Below are 10,894 nucleotides of genomic sequence, written 5' to 3' on the forward strand. Positions count from 1 at the left end.
TTTATATTAATATAAAACTGGATAGGAGTTTCAGGCTTGAGATTTTATCATTCTGGTGAGCTTGTAGAAACAATACTCTTACAAAAGCAGCCCAGGATTTAGTTGACTTTGCAAAAGATAAGCAGGCTTTCTTACTTAAGAATTGTGTAATCAGCCTTGTGAAAGCTATCATTTTATAGCTGTACAAAGTACTAAATGGTGTCATTAAAAAGGAATTCTTGCTTCTAAATTTCAAGCGTGAAGTTCAGTGCACAGGCATGGAGAGGTAACACAGACAACCCGTGTTGATGGTGCAAAGTGCACTGAATGTCTGTACTAATGCACAGTGTTCTTACTTACAGGCACTGACAAACTAATGTTTGGTCTTAAGCCAAAAGCTTAAAAATGACTTGTGTTTTCCTAGGAATTTGTGGCAGGTTAGCCCCAGGTGGCCCAAATAGCAAACAAATAGGAAAGCTCATGGTTCAAGGAAATACGCAGGGAAGTCACTTACCAATTACTCTTATGGGCAAAACAGGCTTGACTTCCAGAAATTAACTTAAATTCATTACTGATTAACATATATCCTTAATTACTAATTCAGGAAGAAGGATAATGAATACCTTTCCTCCCCCTTTCTTAGGCTCCATATCACTTCAGGCATTTCTGAGGAGTTGTTTGTGTACTGATTGACTTAAGACTGCAAGGTGGGTTATCTCTATCACTGACATGATTTCTCTGTCCTTCTGTAACAGGGTGTGAATAACACTGAAGGGCAAAGCCAGTGTGAATAAAATACTGGGGGCAGTATGACTGGAGAGATGCAGGATGTCAACAAAAGGGCCCATCAGCCCCTTGTTAAACCAGCAGAAGTGAGCGATCCAGCAGTGAGCAGAGCCAGAATTATATCTTGTGATATCAAGTGGCTTAGCCTAATGCATCTGTCTGGATGCTCCAATCAGCCAAGCGTCAAGGAAAATGAAAAGTGTGTGTGAATGTTGCACTGCCATCTTGCAGTGCTGCTTGTAGTCCAAAAAAGCAGAACTTGGCCCAATATAGCGCAGTGGAAGATGGGTTTGTGGGTTCTTATCCTAAAATAGTGCAGATATTTAACCAGCTTTTCAAGACAAGGATAGACACGACTGGGGTACATATGCTTTTCACAGGAGGCAGCCTTACTAAACAAGGTTATATGGTATGATTTTTTGCTTATGTGGATGCATCCTCTGCATTGTTTTGGAGAGTATGAAAAGGCAGCAGGTGCTCTAGGTTTTTAATTTGAAAAAGAAAGAAGGAAAAAAAGGTTTAGAGCAGTGTGTGACTTAACTCAATGGTTAGCTTCCAGATTCATCTCTAGTATTGACTATGTGTCCTCTGCTTTGATCAGCTGTCCTTAACCTCTGAAATAGTGAGTGGGCACAGGGCATTTTTATTGGAACAAGCAGAGACATAACACTGTAAGAGCCATTTCATTTTTCTAATTATAAAGTTGGGCAAGAGAAAGTCCGTTTTTAGTGTAATTAGTGGTTAATCATTCTTTCAGAATGAGGAAATTATGCTTTACAGCCTTTAAAACTCTTCTTGAACTACATTAAAAGCAATCATACTTAAAAAATTAAGATGACGTAAATGCTGCATGTTTCACTGACTATTGAATGTGAAGCACTACATCTTTAATAATTAAATACACTTTGAACCACTTAGTAAGTACCCAAATTACTGACAATCAAGAGCAGCAAGAGCCCTCACATTAATTTGCCTCTTAATTTAGTCAGTGATGTAAAAAGTAAAATATCTGCTGAATATGTCAACTAAAACCTGTGAGATAACTGAACATAAGTATTTAATGGAATAGAAACAGCAAAGTAAAATAAAGTAAAGGATTTCTGGGGCTGCAACTTACAACTTGATTTCTTCTCCTGTTTCAGCAGTGTAATATTATGGCATCTATACACTGGGTGACAGTGACTTCATTTAACTTCACTAGGGTATATTTCCCATGTTTTCTGTTCAATAAAAGTATAAGGAAGATTAATTAAGAGTCATAAATAACATCTATTTATTTTTTGGAGGGAAGACATGTTGTGGAACATCAGCTCAAAGAGAAAAATCTCAGAGACTGCAAAGCCATCAGTTTAATGCTGCCACTTTGGTAACAGCGAAGAAAACAGGAGGCTTAAATGGATGCTGGAAATCGTAGGGACTCTCAGTGTGTGATAACACAAGTAAGTTGAGAAAAGGTCAGACAGAAGCTTTATAATCATAGTGAGAGCACATTTGGACAGCATCTCTTCTCTGCTCCTCTGTTCTCTGGACAAATGTTGCTACACACAAAAAATGTATACAGTTTCTGCAATAACTCACAGTAAAATTTTGTGTACATATGACAATAAATCAACCTACTGACATGGACAGATGCAGTAAAACTACAGCTTTGACTAAGGAAAAGGATGTGAGTTGGGGCTTCCCCATCACCAGCGCTCAGCTGCTCAGCGGGAACATTTGGCAGTGATAGGGTGCAGATCAGAAGCACCCCATCAAAACACCTCTGGCTGTGCAGCAGTGAGTTGTCGTGCTTCCTATTGTTAAAATAAAAAGAAGTCTATTGTTAAAAAATATGGGAAAGATGGGAATAAGAAGGAAAGTAAAATAAGCAAGTAAAAAAACAGCTGTATGCTATAGAGATGACATTTTTACGTCTTCAGAAGTACTTTTTTTTCATCATTTTGTTGCACTTGCAAAATACCATTTTCTTGAGTTAAGTGCTAGCATCATGTTAGAGATGAGGCCCAAGCAATACAGCAGAGCAGAGGATGTGGGACTTGACAAGCTGGTGTTGTAAATTAGCATGAAGTCCTCACAATTAAAGTTTGAAATTCATAACTCTCTGTGTTTTATTTCACTAGAAAATGAAACTGTGTGCTTGTGGAATGTGGACTTTGTATTAAGTGGTAGGAAGTGTATTATTTCCAATTATTTTGTACTGCAATTGTAAAAATCAAAGAAATGTATAAACCATTTCTGCATGTTCTACCTGCAGATGCACCACAGACACACAGCAGAAAGCTGTGAATGGAGCAGTAGGACAGCACAAAATCAGAGACAGAAATGCCTAAGATTTTATTGAGTAGCTGTGCTTAATAAGCTATGGGTAATTTTATGGTGGCTTCAGATGGAGGATTTGGGGCTTTTTCAGACGAACAGCATGGGGTCTCCAGCCCCATATTTTTATGAAAATTGGCATGTAGAAGCCAGTAGGAAGGTGAAAAGAGGATGTGTAGATCCAGGTGCTCACCCAGGAGCACCTGCAAGAGAGATGTTGGCTGCAGGCTCCTTTTCCAGTACCTATGCAGCTGGTTAGGATAGAAATTCCCCATTAAAAGCAACACTGACCCCAAAACATTGAGCTTTGGCCCAGATCACTCTCAGCTCATGTGTGAACTTCATGCAGCGTGGTGGCACGGAGGAGGTAGGATCCCTCTTATGGCCCTTTGGAAGCCTACTAGGAATGCTGAGTTTGTCTTCTGAGAACCATTACACAAAGCCACATGTATCTGAAGACATTAAGCACACTGGGGTGAGCATGGGCAATGAATACAAGTGCAAAGTTCAAGGCCTTATTGTGAGGACAGGAGGTTTATCAGGACTGTAAGGTCAGCCTAGCAAGGAAAACAACTTTCTATGGTAGACTTTCACTAATAAAGTTCCTGTGTATTGTTCCCTAGGCAAGAAAGAGGTAAAAAAGAAATGGGGCTCTGAACAACTTGATGTAGCTGTAGATGTCCCTGTTCATTGTAGGGGAGTTGGACTAGATGATCTTTAAAGATCTCTTCCAATTCAAACTGTTCTATGATACTATTTTATTATTTGAATTACAGCCATTTGCAATCTAAATCACCAAGCCAAATAATGATCTAACTCTCAGTATACTACAGGATCAAGGTGAAGGACTAATCATTACCGAGGCTCTGACAATTCTGTTCCAATTGACCATTTTAGGCAGCACTTAGTTGAGGCTTTTCAGATCAATTAGTTTGAAAACAAAACTGTACTCTCTAAAATGTGTATTTTGCAATGTATTTTTGTTCTGTCAGGAGCTTGGTAGATTTTCTTCTATCTCCTTGAGTCCAGTTGTGTTGCTTATACCATACTTTATCAAAGCCCAAGTCTGCAGCTCAGTGAGAAAAATATTGCACTTTTCCTCACTGACTGAAATAGAATGGTCTATGATGCACGAACAAGTCTAAATGAAATAATAATATCCTTAGCAGTGAAAAATGGATTGGCAGTACAGTAATTGAGTAGATTTATTGCCATCTCCTTGAGCTAGCCTGCTGAAACAGCCTGCTATTTTACTTAATCTGAGAGGAATTACTGGCTGGTAATCCATTGTTAAACATCATGCAGAATGATGGATTTTCCAACATCAATTCGTGATCTCATTAGCACACGTTATTTATGATTCTCGTTACAAGATCTACAGAGGAGAAATAGAGACAGCAGCTATTGTTGAGATGAGATATACTGTAGTTTATGAGTCAGTAACTACATACAATAATATTTCCCCACAGGATCAATTACAAATAGATTTCCCTTTCTGTATATGACAGCACTTTCTTCTATGTGTTTTGCTGCTAATAATTTAGTGAAAAAATATTAAAAAGCACAAAAGATATTATTGTAATAATTACTTCTAGGATACTAAGTGAGGAGAGAGAGAAAAGCCTTTGCGCGTTAAGTAATAAAAAATACACCTTACTGCTTCATTGCAATTCACTGAACACTTGGGACACTTTTTCTCCCCACATCCCTGTAAACTCAGACACATTTCTCCAGCTGTGGCACAGTTGCATTTTAAGGATACTTTTTGTTGACTCACAGCCTTAGTGCAGCAGTAATTACAGTCACAGACAACTGCTGCCTCAGTTAAACAGTTGAAAGTCATTTTATGTTCAATTCATAAATATCAATAATTGAAAAAGAGTAATAAAAGGCTATCTAGAGTACAAGGGATCAGCATGTATTTCAGATGAAAATGAAGATGAAATGCAGGTTTTATTTGCTTGTGGAATTCCCATTAAATGCATCTCTGATGGGAGGGAGGTGGATCGATAGCTGGCTGCAGAAAGCAGTTTCTGTCTGTTTAAATAGCCAATGCAATAGGAAAACTGCCATGTGGTGATCTTCACAGTATCACAGAATCATAGAGGCTGGAAAGGACCCCTGAAGATCATGTAGTCCAATGCCTTGCTTCAGCAGGTTCTCTAAAGCAGGTTGCGCAGGGAAGTGTCCAGATGGGTCTTGAGTATTTCCAGAAAACTGGGCAGCCAGTGCCAATACTCTGCCACCCTCAAAGTAAATAAGTTTTTCCCCATGTTCATATGGAATCCCCTGCGTTCCAGTTTGTCCCCACTGCCCCTTGTTCTGTCACTGGACACTCTGAAAAGAGCCTGACCCCATCCACTTAACTCCCTCCCTTTCAAACATTCATAAGCATTGGTAAGATCTCCTCTCAGGCTGCACAGACCCAGCTCTCTCAGCCAGTCTTCATCAGGAAATCTTTATTCTACCAGACCAACAGCATGCAAGTATTCTGCTCAGCTTGGGACACTTCTAATCCCTGCTTCTATATGTGGTCTTAACACAGTATGTTCATAAAGCTTTAGTTTAAAGCCACAACAAACCTTCAACAGTCATCTTTCTTATTATAAGTGGAAAACTTCTCTCAATACTACTTAATTCGTTCAGAAACATTAAGAAAATACTGTATTAAGACTTTCTTCCTTGTTAAGAAGAACACAGATGTATGTACCTTTTCTGGGTGCTCTTGAAGCTTCACTAAACAATTCGCATATCATTCATTAAGTTGTTGCTTGTACCTGGGCCAAGCTCTTGTCCCCACTGCAAGGAGAGATACTACACCCATTTTATTGTATTTCCCCTACACAGTCTTTAATTGCTCCCCCAAACTGTAGAGGATTTCATTCTTTCCATCGCTTCCCCCCCCCCCACTTCCATCCCATCTTCTCTTTAAACATTTGTATAAGTTGGCAGCTTCTGATAGCAGTGTCTCTATTAAGTACATTTTAATCCACAACATTTTTGTTCACAATCACTATGATTTCAGTACATTTTGAGATATGTATATTTTCTTTGTGTGATAGTACATTTATTTTTACTTGCCCATGACTGATTGATGGAAAATTATACTTCTGTGGGTGCAGTCATTTTTGGAAAAAAAAGATGAGAAACATTCTTAATTTTTCATCATTGTTATGCTGGACAGCAGATTACACATAAATTATCATGAATCATTTACAGAATTACTTTGACTACCTATTTTTAAATATTGCAGCTCATGAAGTTTTCATCAGAGCTGCTCTCCCATGATACCACTGCTTGCATAAGAAAGCTAATGCTGCATTCTTAGGTGTATTCTCATCTTTATTTTTTTCCTTACTCTTTTTTTGTAGGTTTAAATAAATGTTGTAAAGTGGGGATTTTTTTTCTGTGCGTGTTTAATAAATGTTTCCATCAAGTAAATGCACTTGGTGGTTTATAATGGCCATCTATCTTTATGTATATATTGTAGAAGTTTTTCTAGCAGAAAGCCTTCATCAATCTTTAACTATCTTTGCTGAAGGCATGTACTACTTCTATTTTCCTTCAAAGAGCTCTTTGAGAGGGGAAAGGATACTTGCCATTGAAAGCAGAGGAAGCAGCAGTGATCAAATTCTGTAACTTAACCCAGTACACTGTAAGCAAAGGTAGCCACAACATCTACCCTCAAAGCATTGCTTTAAACAAGTCTCCAAGAAAAGCCAACCAGTGCTGATTTTCACTAAGAGAATGGGTAAGTCTGGTGCACCATTGCCACTTACTGCAATGAGCACAGAGTCCCTCACTGTAACCTAGAACAAATACTTTATTCAAGATCACAACCTTTAATGTTAAAAAGTCTCATAGGATTGCCATATTCTTCTAGTTTTCCTGGCATGCATCGTTATATTTAAGTACTGATTTTCTGTTCTTTCGAACCTGTCTGATGGTTCCTAGTTGCTAAGACACCGGTAATATGATCTGGCCAAGTTTACAAGATGCTAAGAAAAATGCTTGTAATTGTAGCAGCTCAAAACCTTGGCTGTTACTACTCTAGTACTAAACCTGGTAATGCTTTTTCAAAATAAACATATTAAGCAGGCCTTGTGGCAGTGTGCATCATTCTGATTAACTTATGCAACAATGTGACAGTTGTTTTAATACTTAGCAATCAAAACTTTCCAAATCTATAAAACATCAGCAGATTTAAGCTTCCAATCAACACCAATGTCTATTTTTACACCTCAACTTCCATGTAACAGAAGAAAAAAAAAGACTCAGCTTGCAGCTGCTGGTGCTGAACACCAAATAAAGAGCTTCTGTTCTACCTATAGTGTGGTAGGTGTGTCTCACCATATTGTTTTTCATCTGGACTATTTCAATCATGAAAAGAAACTAATCATTTTTATCAGACATCAACAATTTACCTCTTGCTATACTACTGACACAAAACTATCTTGAGATCAATGATTTAACCAAGCATTGGCCCATGAATGATAGCGTCAAGAGTGAAGTAGTATCACATTAACATCAAAGGCAGGAGGTCTAGAGCTTTTCGGTTAGAATATTTCCATATTCTGGCCTTTGTCTTGTCTTTACATACCTCCTCCAATCTTTTTCTGAGCAAAGCTAGGCCATCATTATCCAGCTGTGAAAGGAGCTCTGCTCCTATGGATCAGGCTGCTCAGAGCTCTCTCCTACTCTTTTGAGTGGAACCAAGCTCTCAGTCCTCCCAGGCAAGTTGTTCCAGTGTGTAACCTCTATCAACACAAAGAAATTTTATCTTAAATCCAGGTGGATTTCCAACAGCTGGTGTCCACTAGTCCCATCAGTGTGCATCTCTGAGAAAAATCTCTACAACCACACAGGAGGCTGAGTAGGCATCATTTATGTCCCCCACTGGCCTTTTTTCCTCCATCCTGAGAAGATTCAGCTCTGCCAACCTCTCTTTGCAAGTTATATGCTCCAGATCTCATACCATTTGATGATCCCCCTCCTTCAGGTTGTCAACATCTCTCCTTCAATGAAAGGGCACAGAACTGCCTATACTTCAAACGCTGCTTTACAAGTATAAAAACATAATTAATGGGAACACATCAATAAACCAGGGCCAGAGGGAAAAGGGACATTCTCTCCTTTGATCATTTTGTGGATTAACTACTGACACACTCTAAGGACATGTCAACTATTACTGTCTTTATAGCAATGATTTCATAAGATAAAATCCATGTAACTGTGAATATGCATTGCAATTTACTGCCAAGAAATAATTACTCTGATCTCATATCAAATTAATCAGTATAATTTTGAAGGCTAAAAGAGAGCTTAAAACGTGATATGAACAAAGACTTGTTGAAGTCTTTCAGTATGAGAGATAATAACAGATAAATAGGTAGGTAGATAGCTGTTTACCAATATTCAAACACTCAGTTTCCAAAGGCCAGGACAAGTCACATTATAAATGAGAAGATGAGCAACACCTGTAGTGTTCAGAGATCCAATTTCAGAACAGCAATACCATGGAGATGTTCAAAACTATTTTTTCAGATCTTGTTCACATAATGGCAAACTGAGTAGAAGTACATAGTGAACAAGTGCTCCAGTTCTGTCCATTAGCCAACATAAGGAAGGTCTTTTGGCTATCACAGCACTATGAGTGTAGCTACCTTCTGGCTTTCACAAACTTACAGAGACTTCCAGATTTTTTTTCCCCTCCACAAAGTTCAGTTCTAAATGAAAACCACAAAGAAATAAAATAGCATCCCTTTTCTAGGCAGAAGAAAAAAAGGACCTGGTTGTTGGTAATAGTTCACCTGAAACAAAACACCTTACACCAGTCCTCTAAAATCTTACCTACTCTTTGCCACTGCCATAACCAACACTTTCAAATACTGTTCTCATGTTTAAAGGACTTCTAATGAGAGCTCTCAGATCTTGCAAAACAGCCCAAATGAACAAACTTACTCTTTCAACCAGCAGAACAACTATCCTTCCATCCTCCTCCATATTGTAACATATGCTCAATTGAAACCAATGCAAATAATGGAGAGAGGAGACAAAAAATGAAGATGATGATCTCTGGTGTCATGCAAAGCAGCCATACCCCGTAGCTTATTCTGATGCTTAGATGTTGAAGCATGTTTGAGGATAGAAAAAAGAAAAGCCAAAAAATAGGACTCCTTCTCACAGAGTTTCATCTGTGATTTGAATTTGCACAGAAGTTAACAACTGTGAACCGAGAGATGCTGTACTGCTTTTGAAAATAAGGAAAAGTTGATGCTTTAGTCCTGCTGTCCATATTCATTTTTGATACATAAAATGGCTCATAATATTACTACACAAATTAGTATGTTAGAGAAAAAAGATAAATATCAAAATAAATTTCAAAAAGGCATAGATGGCACATGTAATGCTTCTAGATGATCTTTAATTACTATTCTCAGATGGTTTCCTTTAGCACCTCAGCCTACAAACAGCATGTAACTAACAGGCAAGGTCAGGGTAGCTGTGGACACAATTGCTAAAAATTAAATAATTTTGGGGTAAAATGCTGTGTAAATGGAGAGAGAATTCAACAGTGATCATTACTTCTTTTTCTACCTGCTGAAAAATGGGAAAGAAGTGAACTTCCGACCTGTACAAGACATATGAACACCATCTAGGAAAAAAAACTTTATAAGTACTGCTTCAGTCAGCCTTAGAGTTTTAGGTTCCAATATCCATTACATAAAACTGTAATTGAAGTTCATCAGGTAAAATTCAGCAGAGTACAATGAAGAGTTGCTCCGTAGAATCTCTTTTCAATGAGGAGCTGTAATTGAATATATGGTCTTTATTTCTTTCATATCACCCATGTCTTTGTGCTGCACATATTGGCACCATTCAAGTCATTGAAATTTGGATCAAAACCAGGTTTCATTGACTGTTCTGTTCTCATCCTCTGACTGCACAGACATAGTATGTGATGAAGTCACATTACTTAAGGCATCACTACAATGTGCTCAGATGACAATGTAAGAAAATAGAGTGGAAAAGGATAGAAAAATGCTGCCTTGGAAGGAGAATGTGTATAGCGTCTAAGTTGCAGGACACTGATACTTGGAAAATGTACACTAACAAGACACGCGTGGACTTGGTGTCACTGAGTTCCTTCATTTATCTCTGTCCTATTATCTCAAACAGTCCCTCTTTAAGGGTGAATACCATACCAATTATGTTCTGAACTACTGCCTTCTGAAGTAAAAAATGCTCAAGGTTCATGCCATTTATGAAACACTCCATGCAGTATGCTTTGTGAAATGGCTTCTGATCACACAGTGTCAGGTGCTAAAGGTGCTGTATAATCAAACCACTCCTGCTGTGAAAGACAGCTTCCAGCAAACAGAATGAAGACAGGACTGCATTTTTACCAATGACTGAGCACTAATAGAAAGTATCCAAAAGGGTTTCCAGAGCAAAGTTGGAGGGGGACTCTATATCAAGGAATGTAATGATAGAACAAGGAGAAATGGCACTAAAGTAAAGGAGGGAAAATTTAGATTAGATGTTAGGAGGAAATTCTTTCCACAGAAGACAGTGAAGCAATGGCACAGCTGCCCAGAGAAGCTGCAGTGTCCCATCTCTGGAGGTGCTCAAGGCCAGGTTGGATGGGGCCCTGGGCAGCTGAGCTGGAGGAAGGGGTCTCTGCTGATGGCAAGGCAGATTGGACTAGATGGTCTTTAATAACTCCTTCAGCCCAAACCATTCTATGAGTCTGTGATTTAACGATAACATGTGTGGTAGCAATGATTGTAAAATAAGTTCTTCCCAGGGGCGT

Source organism: Meleagris gallopavo, chromosome 3 (genome assembly GCF_000146605.3).
Source record: "Meleagris gallopavo isolate NT-WF06-2002-E0010 breed Aviagen turkey brand Nicholas breeding stock chromosome 3, Turkey_5.1, whole genome shotgun sequence".
Taxonomy (NCBI): Eukaryota; Metazoa; Chordata; class Aves; order Galliformes; family Phasianidae; genus Meleagris; species Meleagris gallopavo.